The sequence below is a fragment of the Ornithorhynchus anatinus genome, chromosome 2 (assembly GCF_004115215.2).
Source record: "Ornithorhynchus anatinus isolate Pmale09 chromosome 2, mOrnAna1.pri.v4, whole genome shotgun sequence".
Taxonomy (NCBI): domain Eukaryota; kingdom Metazoa; phylum Chordata; class Mammalia; order Monotremata; family Ornithorhynchidae; genus Ornithorhynchus; species Ornithorhynchus anatinus.
This window is the reverse complement of record NC_041729.1, coordinates 151,858,551-151,868,162: the sequence shown is the minus strand read 5'-3', so window position 1 is coordinate 151,868,162 and position 9,612 is coordinate 151,858,551. Positions and strand designations below refer to the sequence as shown.

The 9,612-nt window shown below is 44.4% G+C and overlaps 1 non-coding gene across 1 annotated transcript; it reads left to right on the top strand.

Moving 5' to 3' along the window:
- The first annotated feature begins 8,238 nt into the window (after positions 1–8,238).
- Positions 8,239–8,376, top strand: LOC114809455. Its single transcript, XR_003757239.1, has one exon. It is a non-coding gene; the product is annotated as a small nucleolar RNA SNORA7 (small nucleolar RNA).
- Positions 8,377–9,612: the final 1,236 nt, after the last annotated feature.

Below are 9,612 nucleotides of genomic sequence, written 5' to 3'. Positions count from 1 at the left end.
CCTTTATCATCTTCCTGGATCTAAGCTTCTGTGATTTCTAAATAGATTTTCCATATAAACAGCCATTTTCTTTCTGGGATAGCTGATGATTAAGCTGAACATTAAGATTAGAGGGTAAATGTATGCCATGTACGTATGGCTTTGATACTAAGAAGTCATTTAAATTGTGGTGATTCAATATTGAAAAATAGGACTTGGGAATTATTTTGTATCTACCCCAGCACTTATAGTAAGTACTTAACAAATACCACAATTCTTATTACTACATGGGATCCACAGTCTAAAAGGTCGGGAGAATTTAATTTCCATTTGATAGATGGGGACCCAGAGTCCCAGAGAATCATATTTACTGAGCACTTGTGTGCAGAGCATTGTACTGAGTGCTTAGAAAAGTACAACACAACAAAAAACAGTGACATTCCCTGCCCACAGTGAGTTTACAGTCTAGAGATGGGAGACAGACATCAGTACAAATAAATAAAACTAAGGCACAGTTGGGATTAGGACCCAGGTCATCTGGATCCCAAACCCAAGCTCTTTCCACTAGACCACACTGTTTTCTCCATGAAATGACATTTTTGCCTATAGAATAGAGCCTGGACCTGGGAGCCAGAATGACCTGAGTTCTAATCCCAGCGCTGCCACTTGTCTGCTGTGTGATCTTGGGCAAATCACTTCACTTCTCTGTGCCTCGGTGACCTCATCTGTAAAATGGGGATTAAGACTGTGAGCCCCATATGGGACAGGGGCTGTGTCCAACCTGATTTCCTTTAATCTACTCCAGTGCTTAGAACAGTGACTAGCACATAGTAAGAATTTAGCAAATACAGTTAAAAACAAGCAAATTAACAAACAAAACGAAATAAATCAATAAATATAAATGCCCATTTTAGCTCCCCATTTTATAGATAATAATAATAATGTTGGTATCGGTTAAGCGCTTACTATGTGCAGAGCACTGTTCTAAGCTCTGGGGTAGATACAGGGTAATCAGGTTGTCCTATGCGAGGCTCACAGATAATCCCCATTTTACAGAGGAGGGAACTGAGGCACAGAGAAGTTAAGTGACTTGCCCACAGTCACACAGCTGACGAGTGGCAGAGCCGGAAGTCGAACCCATGACCTCTGACTCCGAAGCCCAGGCTCTTTCCACTGAGCCACGAAACCACTGAGGCTGGTTGACTTTTCAGAATTACACTGCAAATGTGGTGTAGTGGATAGAGCATGGGCCTGGGAATCAGAAGGACTTGGGTTCTAATCCAGGCTCTGCCACATATTTGCTGTGAGACCATGGACAAGTCACTTCACTTTTTAGGGGACTCATTTACCAGCCAGGACTGTACAATTTGGTGTGGGTTGGAAACTCCTATTTGGTCATAGCCCCAGAAATCTCACTGGCTACACTGACTGTTTTTCTGTTTCAACCCTTTATGTACCCATAATTTATCTATTTGCTGAGCAAGCTTCAGACTGCTTTCCTCTAGAATAATAATAATATTGGTATTTGTTAAGTGCTTACTATGTGCAGATCACTGTTCTAAGCACTGGGGTAGATACAGGGTAATCAGGTTGTCCCACGTGAGGCTCACAATCTTCATCCCCGTTTTACAGATGAGGGAACTGAGGTCCAGAGAAGTGAAGTGACTTGCCCACAGTCACACAGCTGACAAGGGGCAGAGCCGGGATTCAAACCTATGACCTCTGACTCCCCAGCCCGGGCTTTTTCCCACTGAGCCACGCTGCTTCCCTATGCACCCTGTTCCTTTTCTCTTTTTTCTACCCACACTATGCCAACCTCCATTTCATCATGAGGCTCAGCAGTCAGTGTGAAGATGAAGGTGGCCATATGTTTTAGATGGATTGGAGAAGGTGGTGGTAACCTTTTATGTGTGGCTTTTAAATATAGAGCCTTATATCTCCCCCACTAGACTATACGCGTCTTGAGGGCAAGGATCTCTCCCACGGCTTAATAGAATGCTCTGCACAGAGGAAACACTCAGTGAATGAGATTGATTGTTGATTGATCATGGGAACTGGTCAATTGGATTAAGAATTCTAAGGAACCACAAAAACAGGCTGAAAAATGAAGAATTCTTATAATATAATAATGATTATGTCATATGTTAATAATAAGTGCTTACTATGTGACAGGCTCTGTATTCAAGAAACAGTGTGGCTCAGTGGAAAGAGCCAGGGCTTGGGAGTCAGAGGTCATGGGTTTGAATCCCGGCTCTGCCACTTGTCAGCTGTGTGATTGTGAGCCAGTCACTTAACTTCTCTGTGCCTCAGTTACCTCATCTGTAAAATGGGGATTAAGATTGTGAACCTCACGTGGGACAACCTGATTACCCTGTATTACCCAGTGCTTAGAACAGTGCTCCGCACATAGTAAGCACTTAACAAATACCAACATTATTATTATTATTATTAAGCACAGAGGCAGATACAAGATAATCATGTTGGACACAGTCCCTGTGTCACATAGAGCTCACAGTCCTAATCCCCATTTTACAGATTTATGAACTGAGGCCAAGAAGTTCATTAATTAATTAATTCATTCAATCATATTTATTGAGCACTTACTATGTGCAGAGCACTGTACTAAGTGCTAGGAATATACAATTTGGCAAAAGATAGAGACAATCTCTGCCCAACAACAGGCTCACAGACTAAATGTGACTTGTCCAAGGTCACACAACAGACAAGTGGCCAAACCATGATTAGAATCGAGGCCCTTCTTACACCTAGGCCTATGCTCTATCCACTGGGCTATACTGCTTCCCTCAAGTGCTTGCTATATGCCAAGTCCTGGGGTAGATACATTCAATTAATCAATCAATCAATCACTCAAATGTATTTATTGAGCACTTACTCTGCAGAGACCACTATACAAAGCATTTGGGAGAGAACAATACAACAGAAGTAACAGACACGTTCCCTGCCTATAATGAGTTTACAGTCTAGAGGAGGAGACAGACATTTATATGAATCAATAATTTATAATATATAATTGAAAGATATGTACAATCAAATCAGACACAGTCTCTGTCTCAGGTCACATTCTAAGGAAGAGGGAAAGCAGGTATTTACTCCCCATTTTTATGGATGAGGAAATGCAAGTACAAAGAAGTTAAGCCACTTGCCCAAGGTAACCCCGAGCAAATGACAGTCAGAATTAGAACCTCGGTCCTCTGACTCCCAGTTCTGGGCTCTTTCCACTAAACCACATTACTTCCCATTTGTCACTGTTAGAGATTCCTATTCTGGGTAATTCCACACTGAATTCAATTCCCTGAGAAGGCAGGAATAATTTCGAAGTAGAATTTTTATGGTTGCTCTGTTGTTAGACCAGGGATTTTTTCTTTAACTCTTTGGAGATATTTAATTGTTTAGCTTTTTCAAAATCCCAAAGATTGAATAAAACAGATCTGCCTTTAATAACCCAAACTAGCACAAACTCTTAGTTTATCAAGTACCCATCATAGGCATTGAAACCTCTGCTTTGATGAGGTATTGTAAATTTATATGGATGCCATTTGGATTTGTTAACAGGAGTAGCACAAACACTTGTTAAAATAAAAGTTTACCTAGCACTGAATGAGAAAATTTAAACACTGTGGTGATTGAAGAGCAAACTACCGTGAGTACTTAGACTTTTAAGTGTTCTCCTGGTTGCTGAATGAAGTAGAATTACCCATTGTAATTGGCTTTTTCCTGTTTCCTGGCACTAGAAACAGCATGGTTCAATGGATAGAGCATGGGCCTGGGAGTCAGAAGGACTTGAGTTCTAATCCTGACTCCACCACATATCTGCCTTATAACACCGAGAAAGTCACTTCACTTCTCTGGGCCTCAGTTAACATCTACAAAATGGAGGTTAAGAGTGTGAGCCCTATGTGGGGCAGGGACTGTGTCCAATGTGATTAACTTGTATCTACCTCAGAGCTTAGAACAGTGCTTGGTACATAGTAAGTGCTTAACGAGTACCATAATTATTAGAAGAAGTGTGATCAAGAGGGAAATGCAGGGACCTGGGAATCAGGAGACTTGGGTTCTAAACCTGGCCCTCCCACTTGCTGGCTGTGTGATCTTGGCGCAGCTGTGCCTCATCTTTAAAATGGGAATTAAATATATTTTCTCCCTCCTTTTTAGGCTGTGAGTCCCATGTGTTCCTGATTTGATTACACTGTATCAGTCCCAGTGTTAAGTATAGTGCTCGGCACACAGTAAGTGTTCATCAAATTCCGTTATCATTAGCAAATAGATTGTTTTTGTGAATTGGCAAATGATCACACTGGGATTTTTAGACCTCTACATATTTAGGTGAAGTGAAGAGATGAGGGTTTACTAGGTTCAGCAATTCACCACTTCATGGTAAGAGAGGTCTGAATTAATTTGCTGTAAATGGTTCTCTCTCGTACATAATAGGTTGTCACGATTTCCTTTAATCTGCCTCACGGATTTCCCTTAAATCTTCTCATTGTCTTATTTCATGAAAATCATGAAAATAACTTCTACAAATATTAGGGAAGCCAGAAATGCATTAAATCCACAAGGTTCTGTGACAGGGAGCTGTCTCAGGGTCTACTGTGATGTGGGCAGCAGCAGTTGAAAATGGGAAAGCACTCAACTTTCCTGGGCCAGAGCTAGAAGAGGCACCTGTGGGAAGGGGAACCTGGTTTCTCGGGAGCAGGAAAAGACTCTGGAGTAAATAGTAGGGTCAGAAGTGCAACCAGTGCAACATTTTTAAGTTTCTGTGACATCATCATATTATTCTTCGCATGCCAAGCACAACACAGTGACATCATTTAGAACGAGAATAGACTGAAAATGTTTTGTCTCCGTAGGGCAGTCACGTACCTGATACTGAGAAGGTTAAAAACATGCAATTTTCCAAGGATCAAAAGAAACCACACTCCAGGTTTGCTTAAAGTGCACTATCCTAAAACCTCAAGCCTTCGACTAGAGCGTTTGACAAAATACTGAACAAAAAATCTCAGTCACCTTACCTGAGCTTTTTTAACCCTAGTTAGCTTCTTCTAGTGCTTTTGGTTTAGTCCCTTTTTGAGACATTGTTTTTTTTTTCACTGTGGTCACAGGTAACCTTGGAGAGCTTCTTTGCTACTGAATGTTTGCTTCACAACCAAATACTTCATTTGACCTAATCCTCAGGGCCACAGCCCAAGTTTCTGAGACAATTTTGGAGAAAATAAACATTTTCTAGTAGAAGAGAATATTCCAACCCCTGGAAAAAATAAAACAAAACACAAATAATAATGTTGGTATTTGTTAAGCGCTTACTTCATGCAGAGCACTATTCTAAGTGCTGGGGTAGATACAGAATAATCAGGCTGTCCCACGTGAGGCTCACAGTTAATCCCCATTTTAAAGATGAGGTAACTGAGTCACAGAGAAGTTAAGGGACTTGCCCACGGTCACACAGCTGACAAGTGGCAGAGCTGGTATTCGAACCCATGACATCTGACTCCCAAGCCCGGGCTCTTTCCACTGAGCCATGCTGCTTTTCAGCCACGCTGCTTCTCTAAGTAGTTATACAGAAGTATAGAGATGGGAAAGGATTTACAGTGCTTAATTTCTAGAACATGTAGTTTTGGAAGTTGCTTTTTGTTTTGTTTTGTTTTTATGGTATTTGTTAAGTGCTTACTATGTGCCAGGCACTGTTTTAAGTGCTAGGAGTAGATATGAGGTAATCAGATTAGACACAATCCACATCTCACATGGGTCTTACAGTCTCAATCCCCATTTTACAGATGAGATAACTGGGGCACAGAGAAGCTAAGTGACATGCCCAAGGTCACACAGCAGGCAAGTGGCAGATCCAGAACTAAAACCCAGTCCCTTTGACTCCCAGGCCTCTGATCGATCCATTAGACCACACTGCTAGGCCTGCTGTTTCATGTTCTGGAAATTCTTTCAGTGCAAATTAGGGAATGAGATTTTTATTCATTCATTCATTCAATAGTATTTATTGAGCGCTTACTATGTGCAGAGCACTGTACTAAGCGCTTGGAATGAACAAGTCGGCAACAGATAGAGACAGTCCCTGCCGTTTGACGGGCTTACGGTCTAATCGGGGGAGATGGACAGACGAGAACAATGGCGATAAATAGAGTCGAGAGGAAGAACATCTCGTAAAAACAATGGCAACTAAATAGAATCGAGGCGATGTACAATTCATTAACAAAATAAATAGGGTAATGAAAATATATACAGTTGAGCGGACGAGTACAGTGCTGTGGGGATGGGAAGGGAGAGGTGGAGGAGCAGAGGGAAAGGGGGAAAAAGAGGGTTTAGCTGCGGAGAGGTAAAGGGGGGGTGGCAGAGGGAGTAGAGGGAGAAGAGGAGCTCAGTCTGGGAAGGCCTCTTGGAGGAGGTGAGTTTTAAGTAGGGTTTTGAAGAGGGGAAGAGAATCAGTTTGGCGGAGGTGAGGAGGGAGGGCGTTCCGGGACCGCGGGAGGACGTGGCCCGGGGGTCGACGGCGGGATAGGCGAGACCGAGGGACGGTGAGGAGGTGGGCGGCGGAGGAGCGGAGCGTGCGGGGTGGGTGGTAGAAAGAGAGAAGGGAGGAGAGGTAGGAAGGGGCAAGGTGATGTAGAGCCTTGAAGCCTAGAATGAGGAGTTTTTGTTTGGAGCAGAGGTTGATAGACAACCACTGGAGTTGTTTAAGAAGGGGAGTGACATGCCCAGATCGTTTCTGCAGGAAGATGAGCTGGGCAGCGGAGTGAAGAATAGACTGGAGCGGGGCGAGAGAGGAGGAAGGGAGGTCAGAGAGAAGGCTGACACGGTAGTCTAGCCGGGATATAACGAGAGCCCGTAGCAGTAAGGTAGCCGTTTGGGTGGAGAGGAAAGGGCGGATCTTGGTGATATTGTAAAGGTGAAACCGAAAGGTCTTGGTAACGGATAGGATGTGTGGGGTGAACGAGAGAGACGAGTCAAGGATGACACCTAGATTGCGGGCCCGAGAGACGGGAAGGATAGTCGTGCCATCCACGGTGATAGAGAGAAGTCTGGGAGAGGACCGGGTTTGGGAGGGAAGATGAGGAGCTCAGTCTCGCTCATGTCGAGTTTTAGGTGGCGGGCCGACATCCAGGTGGAGACGTCCCGGAGGCTGGAGGAGATGCGAGCCCGAAGGGAGGGGGAGAGGACAGGGGCGGAGATGTAGATCTGCGTGTCATCTGCGTAGAGATGGTAGTCAAAGCCGTGAGAGCGGATGAGTTCACCGAGGGAGTGAGTGTAAATGGAGAACAGAAGAGGGCCAAGAACTGACCCTTGAGGAACTCCAACAGTTAAAGGATGGGAGGGGGAGGAGGCGCCCGTGAAGGAGACCTAGAATGACCAGCCAGAGAGGTAAGAGGAGAACCAGGAGAGGACGGAGTCTGTGAAGCCAAGGTGAGATAAGGTATGGAGGAGGAGGGGATGGTCGACAGTGTCAAAGGCAGCAGAGAGGTCAAGGAGGATTAAAATGGAGTAGGAGCCATTGGATTTGGCAAGAAGGAGGTCATGGGTGACCTCAGAGAGAGCAGACTAGGTAGAGTGGAGGGGACGGAAGCCAGATTGGAGGGGGTCTAGGAGAGAATGGGATTTAAGGAATTCTAAGCATTGTAAATACAAGGGAAGTCACTCATATCTACATATTCCTTACCAAGCAGAATGGCCTTGTGAAAAGAGCAGGGGCCTAGAAGCCAGAAGACCTGGCTTCTAATTCTGACTCTGCCACTTGTCTGCCGTGTGACCTTGAGCAAGTCTATTAACTTCTCTGGGCTTCAGTTACCTTATCTATAAAATGGGGATTAAGATAGCAAGCCTCATGTGGGACAGGAACTGTGTCCAATCTGATTATCTTGTATCTAACCTACTACATAGCACACTGCCTGTCACATAGTAAAGGCTTAACAAACACCATTAAAAAAATCAATTAAGCAATCAATGCTATGTACTGATCCCTTCCCTGTCCAAAGCAGTAAACTAAGCGCTTGAGAAAGTACAATATAGTAGAGTGGGTAGACATGATTCATTCATTCAATATTATTTATTGAGCGCTTACTATGTGCAGAGCACTGTTACTAATCGCTTGGAATGTACAAATCGGCAACAGAGACAGTCCCTGCCCTTTAACGGGCTTACAGTCTAATCGGACGAGCTTACCATCTAAGGATCTTCAATCTATCTTGAGAAACAGACTCGGAAATAAATTCCTAATATGTACGTAAGTGCTTTCCCCTCTCAGGGTAGCACGTGGAGAGTTTCCACTACTCTACCAGTCGCAGCTACAGGAGGGAGAGTCAAGCAGAGGTATATCCATTCCATTACTATCTTGGCCAGTGGCTAGTGAATGGAAGGCAATCTGCTACAAGTCAAAACTCACCCATGCTGGGCAGCAGCGGCAAAGGAGAGAGTCGAGGGCAGAGACTCATTTACTGCGCGGAAGGAGGCAATGATAAGTGACTTCCATATTTTGACCAAGAAAACTCTATGGATACGCTACCAGAACGATTGCAGATGGAAGTGGGGCGTTCTGGGAGAGATGTGTCCATGGCTTCGCTGCGGGTCGGACTTGACTGGATAGCATAAGAATACAACAAACACAAAGGGCCTTGGGGATGGGAATAGTGTTTATATCAGTGAGTTTAGTGAGTGTGGACCCAAGTGCATAAATGTCACAGTTATCCACAGATTTCTGAATATTTATACAAGAGTTTACAGCTCACTGCAGCCCTGCACGTCTGGGGTCCCGGTAGGAGTTGAATCGTTTTTAAAGTTCAGTGAAGATTAGCCCCGTTTTAAGCTAGTCTCATTTATCAGGTAAAGTTCTTCAAGTTGACTGCTTAATCTTCCATCTTCCTCCATTATCTAAGTGGTTTAAAAAATACATGGTGCCAGTCAAGTGACCAGGGAGTGGAGCTGGGGAAGAGGAAATAATAGTTATAAATACGGTATTTGTTAAGCGTTATGTGTCAGTCACTGTACTAAGCAATGGGATGGACACAAGCAAGTTGGGTTGGACACTGTCCCTGTCCCATATAGGGCTCAGAGTCTTGATCCCCATTTTACAGAAGCAGCGTGGCTCAGTGGAAAGAGCCTGGGCTTGGAAGTCAGAGGTCATGGGTTCGAATCCCGGCTCTGCCACTTGTCAGCTGTGTGACTGTGGGCATGTCACAACTTCTCTGTGCCTCAGTTCCCTCATCTGTAAAATGGGGATTAAGACTGTGAGCCTCACGCCGGACAACCTGATGACCCTGTATCTGCCCCAGTGCTTAGAACAGTGCTCTGCACATAGTAAGCGCTTAACAAATACCAACATTATTATTATTAAAATAATAACATTATTATTATTTTAACAGATGAGGAAGGGTGGGGCTCTGCTTCTACGCCTCCAGAGCTGACTCAGTGTTCCTCCACCCCCCATGTCCTCTCTGTTCTAGAAATGAGGTAGTGGCATGAGCCACCCCCCTTGCATCCCCCGCCACACACGGCCCGAATCTCCCCCTGTGCTTCCTCTCTGTCCTCTGGAGCAGTGGTTTTGGCAGCAGACATGACGTCCCTTTGAGGAGTCAGGATACAGCATTATGCAGCTCACAGGGGTGTGGAAAT